The sequence below is a fragment of the Macaca thibetana genome, chromosome 13, assembly GCF_024542745.1.
Source record: "Macaca thibetana thibetana isolate TM-01 chromosome 13, ASM2454274v1, whole genome shotgun sequence".
NCBI classification, from domain to species: domain Eukaryota; kingdom Metazoa; phylum Chordata; class Mammalia; order Primates; family Cercopithecidae; genus Macaca; species Macaca thibetana.
The window spans coordinates 93,465,235-93,484,281 of record NC_065590.1 but is presented as its reverse complement, the minus strand read 5'-3'; the positions used below and the strand labels follow the sequence as shown (position 1 = coordinate 93,484,281).

At 37.2% G+C, this 19,047-nt stretch overlaps 1 protein-coding gene across 1 annotated transcript in view; it reads left to right on the top strand.

Moving 5' to 3' along the window:
* The first annotated feature begins 2,888 nt into the window (after positions 1–2,888).
* LRATD1 (LRAT domain containing 1) overlaps positions 2,889–19,047 on the top strand; it is a 912,369-nt gene continuing 896,210 nt past the window's right edge. The window contains exon 1 of the mRNA XM_050754043.1: positions 2,889–2,893. The gene's annotated coding sequence lies outside the window, so the exon portion shown is untranslated. The remainder of the gene's footprint in view (positions 2,894–19,047) is intronic.

Below are 19,047 nucleotides of genomic sequence, written 5' to 3'. Positions count from 1 at the left end.
CCACCAAAAGCTTTTTCATTTTATTTTTTAGGATCGACTGCTTTGTATAGGCAATAATGCCTTTTCCCCTAAATTACATCAGCCTTCACATGTGTTTACTAATACTGGCATATCCCATGGGATAGAAAAGCAAAACAATTCCTTCTCTTTAAAGACCTGTCTGCAGCAGCCTCCAACTTTGGGTATCCCTAATTGTGCTAAATCCTTCTGTCTTTTTGTTTCTGAAAGAGGAGATTGTGAATTAGGACTACTAACATGGTAAAGCAGTTTTATACCAGACCTGTGCCGTTAGCCTAACCCTCCACTCAAAACGTAAAGCGTAGACTTTCTGCTTGTGTGACGCAGCCAAATTGCTTTGTGCTAACTTGATAGGTTCCACATGCAGATAACTCTGGTTAATTCTTAATTTACCACATGAAGACTCAAGAAAATTTTGTATTGTTTACTTTATGCTACCATTAAACTTTATTAAAATCTTAATCCTGCAAGTTTACTCCTTCTACATGGAGAACCACGTGACTATTTAGCAGTAACTCAGGAATTAAGAATGTTCAGTTATGATTTTACAGATCCCTCATATTCAATACTAAATTAATATTGTTTGATATGGCTCTTATCTTAGAATTGGTGAAGGCGCACCTTATGTGGGATATGCTATTACCACTGAACTTGCAGTTATCAGAGAATTTCTATTCTTAACCCTTAATCTGCTCAGGTAACTAAACTCAACATCTCCAGTTTGAGCATTAACCCTGGAAAAAGCTTAAAAAGTAAACGCTTATGCAAATAGTAGATGTGCTTTCCAAGTTTTGTGTGATTTGGCAATATATGGCTGAAATATGCAGGTCTATTGAAAATACTAAATAAAGCAGTGCAGTTTTAAAAACTATTCAATGCAGCAAAGAGATGTCTGTAAATAAACCAGTACTTTATATTAGAGATCACTCCTGAAGTTAAGGGCAATGGCCTTGGTAAATGTGGCATTTACCCACCCAATATATTAAGTGCTAATAAATTTATAAAATTATGATTGAATCAATGCAGTCAGCTCAACCTTCTGAAAAAAATATATATCCACTATCAGAAGACTTCTCCCACTTTAGTGATAGATACTATTGATTTTATCCTGGCTTCCTAGAAACATTATATTTCATCTAATGGATCCTGGTCAAATTGCTTCTTTATTGCTCTTTACATAATTAAAAAGACAGTTGCTACATGGCTCATCTATAAGCAGCAAAATCCTGAGAATATGTAAAGATGAAAAATTGTTCAGGACTTCCTCCTCAAAGTCTTATCAAGCATTTATTTACAAATGAATTTCTCACATCTTTAGACTACGAGTATATTTTATAAAGTTCTTGTTTATAAAGTTTCTGGTTGGCTATGATATTTTCATTGATAGAGGACTACAACTGATGAAGTGACAAAAATACTATTTAGGTTGGTGCAAAAGTAATGTCAAAGACTGCAATTAATTTTGCAACAACTTAAATACTACACTCTTTGTTCCCTACATAGAAAGAGCCCATCAAGCTTCTTCTCTTACTTCAGAAATGAGTTCACTGTTTATATCACCCCCAGTTATTAGGAAAATTAGTAACAGTAAACATGATGCTGAAGTTAAAATTGTCCAAAATATAAGAATTTGTTGCTCTCTCGGCCTAGATTTTTTTCACTAACATTAGCGGTCATGGAAAAAAATCTCAGAGTACAAAGTAACTTTCTCCCTGTGAGATAATATCAGAACATTTCATGGAATTTGTAATATTTAGAAAAATTCTACCAGTAACTGCCTTCGTGTTACACACAGATCTATTTAAACACAGTCATGGACTTACTTGTTATATTTATAATTAGATTTAGCAAGTACAAGCCACCTTCCAAACATTGCATGATTTCCAGCATGGAAACTGGATCTACTAGAAGAGAGACTAATAGTAATGAAAAGTTCTTTATCCTTGCTTGAAGAGAACATTTTATACCCTTCTGACTATAGCAATAGCAGTGAAGATTCAAAACGGTGCAGGCATACTACTAACCTGCATACCAGTGGAGTTTTACACTCATGAGTGAGTTCAAACTAATACTATTTAAAAAAAACCTAGAAGCCTAGGACTTCAAGACTCAAATTGTGTTCCCAAGAAGATGACAAGATGTGGCTGCTTCTATCAGATACAGTGGAACATGACACACCAGAATAATTTTCTTAATTCATTTTCCTTTGGAAATTTTTGGATGATATCCTTCTGCTGCTTTAACTGAAATACTTTGAAGTCATTGCTTTTGTTTATGATAGTTTTGTTATAATCAACATACATGATTAGAGTTTGCCTCTAAATTTTCAATAAGATTTAATAGATCAGAATATAGAGAATACGAACACTTCCTTTTTCAAGCACAGTATCTTCCCATGAGACTGGTCCTACGTAATTCTAGTCATTATCTCTTCCTGTGATACCTTGCAGAGGCACAATGTAACTGCTCAGATGTTATATGGGTAACAAGATCTGAATGGGATACAGAGCTGGCAGCAATTCAATTCTGAAAATAAAAATGGAAAGACAAAACAGCCATCACAAACAATGCATATCATTTTTAATAATGTTTAATTCATGTAGATGTAATTATCAGGGAAAAAAATATGATAGATTACTTTTATTTAAGAATTCTTGGTAGGGGGCGGAGCAAGATGGCCGAATAGGAACAGCTCCAGTCTCCAACTCCCAGCATGAGCGACACAGAAGACCAGTGATTTCTGCATTTTCAACTGAGGTACTGGGTTCATCTCACTAGGGAGTGCCAGACAATCGGTGCTGGTCAGCTGCTGCAGCCCGACCAGCGAGAGCTGAAGCAGGGTGAGGCATCGCCTCACCTGGCAAGTGCAAGGGGAAAGGGAATCCCTTTTCCTAGCCAGGGGAACTGAGACACACAACACCTGGAAAATCGGGTAACTCCCATCCCAATACTGCGCTTTAAGCAAACAGGCACACCAGGAGATCATATCCCACACCTGGCCAGGAGGGTCCCACACCCACGGAGCCTCCCTCATTGCTAGCACAGCAGTCTGCGATATCGCGGCAAGGCAGCAGCGAGGCTGGGGGAGGGGCGCCGGCCATTGCTGAGGCTTAAGTAGGTAAACAAAGCCACTGGGAAGCTCGAACTGGGTGGAGCTCACAGCAGCTCAAGGAAACCTGCCTGTCTCTGTAGACTCCACCTCTGGGGACAGGGCACAGTAAACAACAAAAGCAGCAGAAACCTCTGCAGACGCAAACGACTCTGTCTGACAGCTTTGAAGAGTGCAGTGGATCTCCCAACATGGAGGTTGAGATCTGAGAAGGGACAGACTGCCTGCTCAAGTGGGTCCCTGACCCCTGAGTAGCCTAACTGGGAGACATCCCCCACTAGGGGCAGTCTGACACCCCACACCTCACAGGGAGGAGTACACCCCTGAGAGGAAGCCTCCAAAGCAAGAATCAGACAGGTACACTCGCTGTTCAGCAATATTCTATCTTCTGCAGCCTCTGCTGCTGACACCCAGGCAAACAGGGTCTGGAGTGGACCTCAAGCAATCTCCAACAGACCTACAGCTGAGGGTCCTGACTGTTAGAAGGAAAACTATCAAACAGGAAGGACACCTACACCAAAACCCCATCAGTACATCACCATCATCATCAAAGACCAGCGGCAGATAAAACCACAAAGATGGGGAAAAAGCAGGGCAGAAAAGCTGGAAATTCAAAAAATAAGAGCGCATCTCCCCCAGCAAAGGAGCGCAGCTCATCGCCAGCAACGGATCAAAGCTTGACGGAGAATGACTTTGACGAGTTGAGAGATGAAGGCTTCAGTCCATCAAACTTCTCAGAGCTAAAGGAGGAATTACATACCCAGCGCAAAGAAACTAAAAATCTTGAAAAAAAAGTGGAAGAATTGATGGCTAGAGTAATTAATGCAGAGAAGGTCATAAACGAAATGAAAGAGATGAAAACCATGACACGAGAAATATGTGACAAATGCACAAGCTTCAGTAACCGACTCGATCAACTGGAAGAAAGAGTATCAGCGATTGAGGATCAAATGAACGAAATGAAGCGAGAAGAGAAACCAAAAGAAAAAAGAAGAAAAAGAAATGAACAAAGCCTGCAAGAAGTATGGGATTATGTAAAAAGACCAAATCTACATCTGATTGGGGTGCCTGAAAGTGAGGGGGAAAATGGAACCAAGTTGGAAAACACTCTTCAGGATATCATCCAGGAGAACTTCCCCAACCTAGTAGGGCAGGCCAACATTCAAATCCAGGAAATACAGAGAACGCTACAAAGATACTCCTTGAGAAGAGCAACTCCAAGACACATAATTGCCAGATTCACCAAAGTTGAAATGAAGGAAAAAATCTTAAGGGCAGCCAGAGAGAAAGGTCGGGTTACCCACAAAGGGAAGCCCATCAGACTAACAGCAGATCTCTCGGCAGAAACTCTCCAAGCCAGAAGAGAGTGGGGGCCAATATTCAACATTCTTCAAGAAAAGAATTTTCAACCCAGAATTTCATATCCAGCCAAACTAAGTTTCATAAGTGAAGGAGAAATAAAATCCTTTACAGATAAGCAAATGCTTAGAGATTTTGTCACCACTAGGCCTGCCTTACAAGAGACCCTGAAGGAAGCACTAAACATGGAAAGGAACAACTGGTACCAGCCATTGCAAAAACATGCCAAAATGTAAAGACCATTTAGGCTAGGAAGAAACTGCATCAACTAACGAGCAAAATAACCAGTTAATATCATAATGGCAGGATCAAGTTCACACATAACAATATTAACCTTAAATGTAAATGGACTAAATGCTCCAATTAAAAGACACAGACTGGCAAACTGGATAAAGAGTCAAGACCCATCAGTCTGCTGTATTCAGGAGACCCATCTCACACGCAGAGACATACATAGGCTCAAAATAAAGGGATGGAGGAAGATTTACCAAGCAAATGGAGAACAAAAAAAAGCAGGGGTTGCAATACTAGTCTCTGATAAAACAGACTTTAAACCATCAAAGATCAAAAGAGACAAAGAAGGCCATTACATAATGGTAAAAGGATCAATTCAACAGGAAGAGCTAACTATCCTAAATATATATGCACCCAATACAGGAGCACCCAGATTCATCAAGCAAGTCCTTAGAGACTTACAAAGAGACTTAGACTCCCATACAATAATAATGGGAGACTTCAACACTCCACTGTCAACATTAGACAGATCAACGAGACAGAAAGTTAACAAAGATATCCAGGAATTGAACTCATCTCTGCAGCAAGCAGACCTAATAGACATCTATAGAACTCTCCACCCCAAATCAACAGAATATACATTCTTCTCAGCACCACATTGCACTTATTCCAAAATTGACCACATAATTGGAAGTAAAGCACTCCTCAGCAAATGTACAAGAACAGAAATAATAACAAACTGTCTCTCAGACCACAGTGCAATCAAACTAGAACTCAGGACTAAGAAACTCAATCCAAACCGCTCAACTACATGGAAACTGAACAACTTGCTCCTGAATGACTACTGGGTACATAACGAAATGAAGGCAGAAATAAAGATGTTCTTTGAAACCAATGAGAAAAAAGATACAACATACCAGAACCTCTGGGACACATGTAAAGCAGTGTGTAGAGGGAAATTTATAGCACTAAATGCCCACAAGAGAAAGCAGGAAAGATCTAAAATTGACACTCTAACATCACAATTAAAAGAACTAGAGAAGCAAGAGCAAATGCATTCAAAAGCTAGCAGAAGGCAAGAAATAACTAAGATCAGAGCAGAACTGAAGGAGATAGAGACACAAAAAACCCTCCAAAAAAATCAATGAATCCAGGAGTTGGTTTTTTGAAAAGATCAACAAAATTAACAGACCGCTAGCAGGACTATTAAGAAGAAAAGAGAGAAGAATCAAATAGATGCAATAAAAAATGATAAAGGGGATATCACCACCGACCCCACAGAAATACAAACTACCATCAGAGAATACTATAAACACCTCTACGCAAATAAACTGGAAAATCTAGAAGAAATGGATAATTTCCTGGACACTTACACTCTTCCAGGACTAAACCAGGAAGAAGTTGAATCCCTGAATAGACCAATAGCAGGCTCTGAAATTGAGGCAATAATTAATAGCCTACCAACGAAAAAAAGTCCAGGGCCAGATGGATTCACAGCTGAATTCTACCAGAGGTACAAGGAGGAGCTGGTACCATTCCTTCTGAAACTATTCCAATCAATAGAAAAAGAGGGAATCCTCCCTAACTCATTTTATGAGGCCAACATCATCCTGATACCAAAGCCTGGCAGAGACACAACAAAAAAAAGAGAATTTTAGACCAATATCCCTGATGAACATCGATGCAAAAATCCTCAATAAAATACTGGCAAAGCGGATTCAGCAGCACATCCAAAAGCTTATCCACCATGATCAAGTGGGCTTCATCCCTGGGATGCAAGGCTGGTTCAACGTTCGCAAATCAATAAACATAATCCAGCATATAAACAGAACCAAAGACAAGAACCACATGATTATCTCAATAGATGCAGAAAAGGCTTTTGACAAAATTCAACAGCCCTTCATGCTAAAAACGCTCAATAAATTCGGTATTGATGGAACGTACCTCAAAATAATAAGACCTATTTATGACAAACCCACAGCCAATATCATACTAAATGGGCAAAAACTGGAAAAATTCCCTTTGAAAACTGGCACAAGACAGGGATGCCCTCTCTCACCACTCCTATTCAACATAGTGTTCGAAGTTCTGGCTAGGGCAATCAGGCAAGAGAAAGAAATCAAGGGTATTCAGTGAGGAATAGAAGAAGTCAAACTGTCCCTCTTTGCAGATGACATGATTGTATATTTAGAAAATCCCATTGTCTCAGCCCAAAATCTCCTTAAGCTGATAAGCAACTTCAGCAAAGTCTCAGGATACAAAATTAATGTGCAAAAATCACAAGCATTCTTATACACCAGTAACAGACAAACAGAGAGCCAAATCATGAATGAACTTCCATTCACAATTGCTTCAAAGAGAATAAAATACCTAGGAATCCAACTTACAAGGGATGTAAAGGACCTCTTCAAGGAGAACTACAAACCACTGCTCAGTGAAATCAAAGAGGACACAAACAAATGGAAGAACATACCATGCTCATGGATAGGAAGAATCAATATCGTGAAAATGGCCATACTGCCCAAGGTAATTTATAGATTCAATGCCATCCCCATCAAGCTACCAATGAGTTTCTTCACAGAATTGGAAAAAACTGCTTTAAAGTTCATATGGAACCAAAAAAGAGCCCGCATCTCCAAGACAATCCTAAGTCAAAAGAACAAAGCTGGAGGCATCACGCTACCTGACTTCAAACTATACTACAAGGCTACAGTAACCAAAACAGCATGGTACTGGTACCAAAACAGAGATATACACCAATGGAACAGAACAGAGTCCTCAGAAATAATACCACACATCTACAGCCATCTGATCTTTGACAAACCTGAGAGAAACAAGAAATGGGGAAAGGATTCCCTATTTAATAAATGGTGCTGGGAAAATTGGCTAGCCATAAGTAGAAAGTTGAAACTGGATCCTTTCCTTACTCCTTATACGAAAATTAATTCAAGATGGATTAGAGACTTAAATGTTAGACCTAATACCATAAAAATCCTAGAGGAAAACCTAGGTAGTACCATTCAGGACATAGGCATGGGCAAAGACTTCATGTCTAAAACACCAAAAGCAACGGCAGCAAAAGCCAAAATTGACAAATGGGATCTCATTAAACTAAAGAGCTTCTGCACAGCAAAAGAAACTACCATCAGAGTGAACAGGCAACCTACAGAATGGGAGAAAATTTTTGCAATCTACTCATCTGACAAAGGGCTAATATCCAGAACCTACAAAGAACTCAAACAAATTTACAAGAAAAAAACAAACAGCCCCATCAAAAAGTGGGCAAAGGATATGAACAGACATTTCTCAAAAGAAGACATTCATACGGCCAACAGACACATGAAAAAATGCTCATCATCACTGGCCATCAGAGAAATGCAAATCAAAACCACAATGAGATACCATCTCACACCAGTTAGAATGGCGATCATTAAAAAGTCAGGAAACAACAGGTGCTGGAGAGGATGTGGAGAAACAGGAATACTTTTACACTGTTGGTGGGATTGTAAACTAGTTCAACCATTATGGAAAACAGTATGGCGATTCCTCAAGGATCTAGAACTAGATGTACCATATGACCCAGCCATCCCATTACTGGGGATATACCCAAAGGATTCTAAATCATGCTGCTATAAAGACACATGCACACGTATGTTTATTGAGGCACTACTCACAATAGCAAAGACTTGGAATCAACCCAAATGTCCATCAGTGACAGACTGGATTAAGAAAATGTGGCACATATACACCATGGAATACTATGCAGCCATAAAAAGGATGAGTTTGTGTCCTTTGTAGGGACATGGATGCAGCTGGAAACCATCATTCTTAGCAAACTATCACAAGAACAGAAAACCAAACACCGCATGTTCTCACTCATAGGTGGGAACTGAACAATGAGATCACTTGGACTCAGGAAGGAGAACATCACACACCGGGGCCTATCATGGGGAGGGGGGAGGGGGGAGGGATTGCATTGGGAGTTATATCTGATGTAAATGACGAGTTGATGGGTGCTGACGAGTTGATGGGTGCAGCACAGCAACATGGCACAAGTATACATATGTAACAAACCTGCACGTTATGCACATGTACCCTAGAACTTCAAGTATAATAATAATAAAAAAAAAAAAAAGAAAAAAAAGAATTCCCTAGGCTTTGACATTTGGGTAATGCCTTCTCCCTAAAACTGTGATGCAGAACTATTGGGTTGTTAGAAGTTACCAGTTGATTACAGTTGATTAGATGGGTGCCTGTAATTTGGCCTATTTTATCATAATCTTTAGAATTTGTTAATTTTTTTTTTTTTTTTTTGATTTGGAAGTCTCGCTCTGTCACCAAGCCTGGAGTGCAGTAGCGTGATCTTGGCTCACTGCAACCTCTGCCTCCCAGGTTCAAGTGATTCTCCTGCCTCAGCCTCCTGAGTAACTGGGATTACAGGAGTGCACCACCATGCCTGGCTAATTTTTGTATTTTTAGTTGAGATGGGGTTTCACCATGTTAGTCAGGCTGGTCTTGAACTCCTGACTTTGTGATCTGTCCACCTAGGTCCCCCAAAATACTGAGATTACAGGCATGAGCCACTGCACCTGGCCAGAATCTGTTAGATATTTCAACGCAAGGATAAGTAAAATAAAATTTAAGTTAAAAAATTAGGCAAAAGCTAACTTACAGTTTAGATGGAAAAAAATGTTACTTCAAATGTTGAGCTCTACAGAGTTATCCTTTTCTTTAAGAAAACTTCTCATTGTGCTTTCCTTTTTAAAAAACAGTAAATTTACAGAGGTAATAGAGGTTCCCTCCTAATCTTTTTACTGCTGATTTAATGAGACTGGATGAAGCTGCTGATTTCCTAGCAAAGGTAATATTAGAAATGAAATACCTAGTTCTCAAAAAAGGGTAATCTCAGACAAGTTATTTGCTTCAAAGGTGATAGTTTTATTTCCTTGGAGGAAGAATGTTGCTATGACATGCTGAAACTATGTATATTGTCTAGTTACTTTCACTCACTATAATCATTTTGAGATTAATCTATGTTATAGAATGCACTGATGGTTATTTCATAACTAAGTATTGTTCCATTGAAAAGATATAGGAAAATTTGCTTATCCATTCATCTCTTGCTGGGAATTTAGGTTGTTTGTAGTGTAGGGTTATTACAAACAAAACGGTGTGAACATTCATGCACAAGTCTTCATATTAACTTAGAGTTTTACTTCTCTTGGATAAATGCCTAGAGTGGGATGGTTGGAGCAGGTAGGCATACACATTATATTTTAGGAAACCACCAAACTATTTCCCAAAGTGGTTGTTCCATTTTACATTCCCACCAGCAATATATGACATATCTAGTTTCTGTACATCCTTGTCAGTATTAGCTGTCGCTCCTTATAATTCCAGCCATTCTAAAAGATGTGTAGTGGTTTCAATTTGCAATTCCCTAATGACTAATGATGTTGAAAGTCTTGTTATGGGCTTATTTTTCATCCAGCTCTCTTCTTGGTGAAATAACTATTCAAATATTTTGCCCATTATTTAAAGTGGCTTGTTTATTTTCTAATTGCTTATCAGATATTAGATTGGAAAATATTTTAATTCAATCTGTGGCCTGTCATTTCAGTCTCTGAAAATAACTTTTGAAAACTGAAACTTTTAATTTTGGTGAAATCGAAATTATCAACATTTTCTTTTTTTAATATTTGCTTTTGCTATTGTATTTCAGATATGGTTGCTTAGCCCAAGGTCACAAAAGTTTTCTACTAGTTGTTCTAAAAGTTTTATAGTTTTTGGTTTTACCTTTATATCTATGATGCGTTTTGAGTTAATTTTTGTACTTGATATGAAGTATAGATCAAAGTTTAGTTTTAAAAATATATATGCCCAAGTGTTCTAGCACCATTTGCTGAAAACACTATTTGTTTTCCACTGAATTGCTACTATTATGGGAGAGATCCAGTCATATTTTCTCTGTAAAATATTTACCTTACTGTTCTTCCCTGAAACTTTATCACTGAGACTTCTGCAAGTTTCGTACTCTATGTTAAATCATTGGTTTCTAATAGACATACTTGAGACTGCATAATTTACACAAGAAGGAGGGTTAGTGGACTTACAGTTCCACGTGCCTAGGAAGGCCTCAAAATCATGGCAGAAGGCAAAAGTCACTTTTTACATGGGAGTGACAAGAGAAAGAATGAAAGTTAAATGAAACGTCTTTCTACTTATCAAACCATCAGATTTCATGAGACATATTAACTACCAGGAGAACAGTATGGGGAAAACCTGATACCTCCCATAACACATGGGAATTATGGGAGTACAATTCAAGATGAGATGTGGGTGGGGACACAGAGCCAAACCATATCAGTCTTCTTCACTAAATGTTAGCTGCATGAAGAACCTTTTATGGCTTGAATATAATTGTTCCTCTCTCACTTAGAAGATTTGCTGGCAAATAGTAGGCATTCATGAAATGTTATTTGAATAAATAATTAGAGGTTAATATATATTTATTATAGATAGTATATATAATGTATATATTATATGTATTATATATTATACATAATATATAATGTATATTATATATTATGTATAATATGTATATTATATATACATTATAATATGTATATTATATATACATTATATAATGTGTGTATTTCATACATATATGAGTGTATACATACACCGCCACACAAATTTGAAAATTACATTAGAACAGTGATGGTGGGTGTTTTACTTTTATGCTCCCTTAACCTGGCACAATATCTGATCCTTGGTAAATAGTAATTGAACACAATGAACCATCAGTGGCATCCTGTTCAGAAGATTAATGAGTTCGTTGTATGATTCCTTATATATCTCGTGTGAAATGTAGTAAATAGCTACTAGCTCAAAATATTTAAATTACTGAAACTGGATATAATAAAAATATTGAAGCCACTTAAAACTTTAAAATAAACCATAATTATTATGCATTCATGGCTCTATTTATATGTCCATTTTTCATAATTTTCTTCTAAAAGTATTTGTGTACTGATGTCCAAAACAAAAGCTCTAAACTTAATTCAACAGTTGCCTTTTGCATAAACTTTTTTCATATTATTTACATTTAAATAAGTAGAATTAGATTTTTATCAAAATGTATTGTTATAAATCCATTGTACTGTTTTAAAACTCCAACAGCAAATTAGGGTTTGTTTACCAAACAAGTGTTATTGATTTCTTGCTGAAACCACCTTTGCAAAAATTATGTCAGATAACCATGGTGGTTGAAGAGATCTGATCTAGCCAACCCCCATCTTGCCTTTAGCCTTCAAACTGCTTTAAGTAATCATGGGCTTAGGCCAGTTAACTTTGGGAGACATTTAGTTTATAGTTTAAATGATAGTAGCCGTTTCCCAAAACTCAGCTGCCTTTGTAAAGCTAATGAGAGATCACAAAGCTAGGGGTAGGAGAGAAGCCTGAATTATGCTAAGGTGTAGACCCAGAAACCATTGTCAGGCATTATTCTGGAGGTTGTAAGATATGCAACTTCCCCAATTTCCCTTTGAGATAACATAACTATTGTAGAACCTAAGACTGGCCTTTCGAGATATTTTTTCAGTTTTTTTTTTTTTTTTTTCATGTCTGATGACTGATGGCTCCACCTTCACCTGCCAGTCACTCCTGTGGTCCCCCCCAGCAGTGACTCAGCCAAAGAGGCCACCTTGGACTTTCCTATTATTTCATCTTTGACTCAACCAATCAGAACTGCCACTACCCTAGCTCCAAGCTGTCTTTGAAAAACTCCCATGCTCCAAACCTCGAGTTGCCTTATTTGAGCAATAACTCTATCTCCCATATGGCATGATGAGCCTTGCATCAGTTAAACTCTTTCTTACTAAAATGCCGTGGTCTTTGGGCAGTGGACAGAAAGAACCCATCAGGCAGTTACATTGCATTATTATACTTTTTTAGGAGCATATAAACAATTCAAGCACACAGTTGAGATTGGTTTAATGAGTCTAATGCTAATGAACAAAGGTTATTTAAAAAAACAGTTTTTGTGATATTAAACCGTGAGATGATAAGTAAATATAAATACACACATATTTTTAATAAATTAAGATACCCAAAATTTAAGAGATAAAAGTGAGCATTCATCAATCCAGCTCAGTGATTGAGAAAAGTTTTTTCAAATTATATGTCATAATCTGTGTTTTTAACAAGGAATCACTATGCAAAAATAAAGATGGAATTTTAGTATAAATACAGCATTTGAATTCCCCAAGGACTGAAGGTTTTAGTAATGATATAAAGTGCTTAGCATTTATGAAAGGGATGAAAGCTGTGATGAAATTAGTGTACAAATGGACAATGGCCAGATCATGTAGGACAATCGAATTCTAATCCACCATGTCTACAGCAACTGGCCAGGAAACCAAACCCCAACTACAGCAATTGGCCCCAAAGCATCCAAACTGGATCAGTGATTGCTACTTCTCTTTACCTCAGTTTCAAGACAGCACCAACCAGAGAAAGCCAAGTATGTTTTCCAAAGCAATCACCTGTCAATGAAGAGTCAACCTCTGTAAAATATCTGAAGACATTTATTCTGAGCCAAATATGAGTGTCCATGGTCCATGACACAGCACTCAGGAGATCGTGAGAACATGTACTCGAGGTAGTCAGGCCACAGCTTGGTTTTATACAATTTAGGGAGACATGAAGCATCAGTTAATACTTGTAAGATGTACATTTGTTCACTTTGGAAAGTTGGGAAAACTCAAAGTGAGAGCTTCTAAGTCACAGGCAGATTCAAATATTTTCTGATTGGCAATTGGTTGAAAGAGTTATTATCAATAGAAAGGTATGTCTGGGTTGTACTAAGGAGTTGTGGACACCAAGGTTTTATCTTCCAGATGTAGCTTCCATGTAGCAGGTTTCGGAGAGAATAGATTAAAAATGATTTTTATCAGACTTAAAGATTCTTTTATATGAGTAACCCCAAAAGGGTATATATAATGAGGCATCTCTAGTCCCCTTCACATTGTGGCCTGAACTATTTTTTCAGGTTAACTTAGGAAGGCCCTTGCTGAGAGGAGAGATTCATTCAGATGGTTGTGGGAGCTCAGAATTTTGTTTTAGGTTTACATGCCTAAGATGTTCTGCTGCTCATTTCCACCTTTTCCATGACAAGAACCTTGAGTCAAAGCATAGTTGGAATTGTCCCTTTTTCTCTATAGAGCTCCGTCACTTCCCTGTCTCCTTTGAGTCTATAGCAAATGCAAGTGGGAATGGTGGCAACTCTTCTAAATAAAACAATTTCTGAATTTTCTGTTATGTTTTCATTTTAGTTTTCCTTGTTTATTTTTTACAAAACTTGTAAGTAGAGACTTTTAAATCAACCACATCTAAAAAACAAAATGTGTCAGTTTAAAATATTATTTTTAGTATTTTTATTGTATATTACACGACTGTGCATAGTATATTTAAAAAAGAATTAAATATTTCTTGTCTAACACAAAATAATTTTTCAAATATGCCAAATAAAATTAGTGAAATGAAATTTTAGGTTTTCTCAAAATGTAAATGTCATAAAACATTGTTTTTCATTAAAAATAAAAATCTGATTTTATTGGTACTCAACTCAAAATCTTCACATGGCTTTTTTTAGAACTTTATTAAAATATTTATTTTTTCCCATCTGTGGCTGGAAATAGATATATACATATCTGGTGAGAATAAAAGGGATTCTGATAAAACTAGTCTGAAGTGTAAAGCAAATCAAGTTTTTCCAAATCTTTCTCCAGTCTCATCACATATAGCTTTCTGCTTATTGAAGATTGTATTCTCTAGTCATATTGAAGTATTCACAATTTTTGGCGTATCTTTTTTGATTCCTGTAATTCAATTTAATTCAATAAATAAGTCCTGAATTGATGGGACTAGAGCACCAACTCTTTTGACCTTTAGCAACACATATTTCAAAAATAAAGACATTTCTTTCATTTTGGTTTGGCACTGCTTTGGCTGTTAAAAATATGTCCAAAACCATTTTGAAGTTGGATGTCATTATGTCTATTATCCTCATTTTCTTTTTCATAATGAAAAGCTTATCTGTTTTTCATTATTTTGACTGAGCTATAAAAATCCATATTGCATTGGCTAATTCAGATTTTAGATCAGTTTCTGATTTCATTTTGGAGTATTAGACAACAAAATTCTTACCTTCTGTTTACATTTCTTTTTTTGGCGTATTTACCAAAAAAAGATATTGACAGCAAATTTGGAGAAATCCACTGAAAAATGTCAGAACATTTTTGAGTGATTGGATGACATTTAATTGGGTAGCATATAAACAACTTAACATTCACAATTTCTAGCACAGTTAACAACACCTCACAAAATCATTTGTCAAAATTGCCAATTTAAAGACTGACTTTGCTTGTAGATTTATTTTTGAAACATCTTTTATAGAATTTTTAAAACATTTACTACATATATATTATTGTAATATATATGCGAAAAAGACTCACTGTTAACAACAATGAGGCCCACTCTTTACACAACATGGCAGCAGAAACTGATTAGATTGACATTGGCCAACTAAGCCCCCCTTATTTTTGTATGCCTCACAAGTTGAGAATTTTTTACATTTTTAAATTGTCAAAAAAATCAAAAGAATGATATATGATCAAGCTTGAAATATATATAAAACTCAACTTTTAATGTTTCTAAATAAAGCTTTATTGGAAAATAGCTACACATATCTAATTACATATTGTTTATGATACCACAAAACAGATTAATAATTGCAACAGAGACTATAAAGCCTAAAATATTTACTGTCTGGCTCATTACAGAAAAAATTTGCTGTCCCCAAGACTACCTTGTTACTGCTTCTCTCATGTGCTCTTGTCCTAGTTGTTGGAAATGTCTACCTTAAATTTCAACTCAGCATGTCACCATTCCTCTTCTTGCTTTTCACTTGGAATCAGTGATTCCTTCAAAGCAGTAACATTTCTATGTTACCATATGGGTTCTGTAAACCTTTTGCTTGATTTCAAGATTTCTTAACCATTTTTCTTCAGGATTCAAAATCCAGAAATATATGTCCTGAGAAATGCTAGAAAGGAATGTCTAAATAGAAGCATCATTCCCAGTTGGAAGAAGACTCCTTTGTCGTTGAAGGTGTCTCAGCCTTCCAAAGATGGAGTATATGTAAAACAAGAGATGTCCCCTCATCTGAACTGACCTTCTCTTACAGGTGTGGTTTCAACCCTGAATGACATCAGATTTCCCGTGTCTCCTTTTTATTCAACCAGAAGGTTTATTACAAACAATATTTTCTTCCTTTATTATAAAAACGAACAACAAAAATGACTATCATTCTATTTAGGTAGTGAACAAACTGGAATCTCATCAGAAATCCACTGATGACAATCTTTGAATCATACTAATGATGAAGACTATCATGCTATTTTTAGAAAAAACAGTGTAAGAAAAAATGTTTCAGCAGTTTCAAAGGCAATTTACAAAAGTACACCCAATTATTTAACAAGTGTCTGAAGAGTTTGAAATGTTAGTTTAAATATTAAAGACTATGAAGATTTAAAAGACTTTTATTCTCGCTAGCCCCTTTCCTTGCACTAACCCCTCTGACTGGAGAATTGAGACCCCAAGGCAGTTCAATATTTGAAGGCTATTGATGTCTGTGTCTCCAACAAATTTCAGAAGATGGCATTTACACATACAGAAATAACAAACTAGCTTAAGAAAAACATATATTATTAGTTAACAAGTCTTGAAGCAAAGAAACCAATTTTAAAGTACATTCTAAGCCAGAAAACTGTCAAAAAAGAAAAGAAAAGAAAAAAAAATCTTTCAAACTGCACAGCTGAATGATACCGGTACAATCCCATTTTCAATTTAAATGTCATTTCTACTTAGTAATAAAAAAACTTTAGGCCTGGTGCAGTGGCTCACGCCTGTAATCCCCGCACTCTGGAAGGCCAAGGCAGGCGGATCACCAGAAGTCAGGGGTTCCAGACCAGGATGGTCAACATGGCAAAACCCCATCTCTACTAAAAGTACAAAAGTTAGCCAGGCATGGTGGCACATACCTGTAATCCCAGCTACTCGGGAGCCTGAGGCAGGAGAATTACTTGAACCCAGGAGGCGGAGGTTGCAGTGAGCCAAGATCGCACCACTGCATTCCAGCCTGGGCGACAGAGTGAGACTCTGTCGCAAACAAAACAAAGCAAAACCTTTATACAGCATTACAATTTTTACTCAAACTGTTATAAAGTAAATGAAAGCTTTTTTTTTTCTTTTTCCCTTAATCCTAATGCTAAACCACACATATATGATGCTAAAATGCTATCTTCATGACTCTAAAACCACAATTCCCTACAAGTAAACAAAAGACAAGTTCTTCACATATGATTTCTGCAAGTGTAATTTTATGGCTCTGTCACCTCTTGTGAATAGCTGTGAAAGCATGGGACTCTACTCTTGGAGTAGAATAAATTTACTGTAAGATTTGGAAGGTATTAAGATTTATGCACAATGGGACAGGCACAATGGCTCACCCCTGTAATCCCAGCTCTTTGGGAGCCCTGAGATAGCAGCACTGCATTACTCTAGCCTGGGCAGGAGAGAGAGACAATGTCTCAAAAAAAAAAAAAAAAAAAAAAAAAAAAAGAAAGAAAGAAAAGAAAAGAAATTGTGCAAGAGGATGGTAGAAGGAACTGACATCAGTAGAGAGTGACAACTACAACCTTTAATACAGTCATTAAACCTCCTCAAAGAGTTTTCATTTCTATTACCCATTGGAACGTTTTCCAAACTGATTTTGATTTGTAAGACTATTTGATTTTACAGACCCATAGGCAGAAGGGAGTTGCCTTGTTTCAGATGAGACTTTGAACTGTGGACTTTTGGGTCAATGCTGAAATGAGTTAAGACTTTGGGGGACTGTTGGGAAGGCATGATAAGTTTTGAAATGAGGACACGAGATTTGGGAGGTGTCAGAGGCAGAATGATATGGTTTGGCTCAGTGTCCCCACCCAAATCTCATCTTGAATTGTACTCCTATAATTACCATGTGTTGTGGGAGGGACGCGGAGGGAGATGACTGAATCATGGCTGAGGTTTCCCCCATATTGTTCTCATGGTAGTGAATAACTCTCATGAGATCTGATGGTTTCATATGGGGAAACTCGTTTTGCTTGGCTCTCATTCTCTTTCTGCCACCATGTAAGAGGTGTCTTTTACCTTCCACCATGATTGTGAGGCCTTCCTATCCACGTGGAACTGTAAGTCCATTAAACATCTTTGTTTTTTAAATTGCCCCATTCCAGGTATGTCTTTATCAACAGTGTGGAAATGGACCAATACAGAGATCACAAATAAACAGAAATGTTATGTTGTCAAAGGAAATATTTTGGGCCCCCAACATCACTAAGGAAAACTCAAGCTGGAAACTGGTTAACGCAAACCTGCTTTCCATTCTATTTAAAGTTATCCCTCTGCTCACTGAGATGGATGCGTATCTGATTCCCTCCTTTGGAAAGGCTAATCAGAAACTCAAAAGAATGCAATGCACCCTTTTGTGTCTCAACTATCCTTGACCTGGAAGCTCCCTTCTGCTTCAAGTCTTCCTGCCTTTGCTTCAAGTTGTCCCGCGTTTCCAGGCAGAACCATTGTATTCTTAGATATATTGATACATGTCTCATGTCTCCCTTAAAATGTATAAAACCAAGCTGTGCCCTGACCCCCTTTGGCACATGTTGTCAGGACGTGCTGGGGCTTTGTCACAGGTATGTCCTCAACCTTGGCAAAATTAACTTTCTAAATTAACTGAAACCTGTCTCAGAGTTTTTGGGTTCAAAATTTGGTGACCATGGAAGGATTCTGAATGGAAATGTCCCTGATCTTTGACAAATCTTCTGTCAGTGCTTGTTACCAGCATGAGCTAAATTTATGGCTCAAACGAATAGGACAAATTGCTAAGGTCTGAGAGCATCCCCTCCAGAGATCCTTTATCTCCCCAGATTTGGTCGAGATCTAAATTTTATTTTGCTGTACAACTGGTTTGTTTTTGTTTTTTTGGGTTTTTTTGGTTTTTTTTTTTCTAGAGTTGTAATTGCCTCAACAAGGCAGGCAAGTTTTCCTGCTTTCATGAGGATGGACGGCAGGTAAGTCCTTTATGGAGTTTGAGCTTGCTTCCAACAGGAACGATAGGATTTTCCCCCCTGCTTCTAGGATGGTAGAGAGCAGTCTACAGCATGAGACCCATCACTAGGTAACAAACTGGTTTGGGATCCTGTCTTGCAAATTATTTC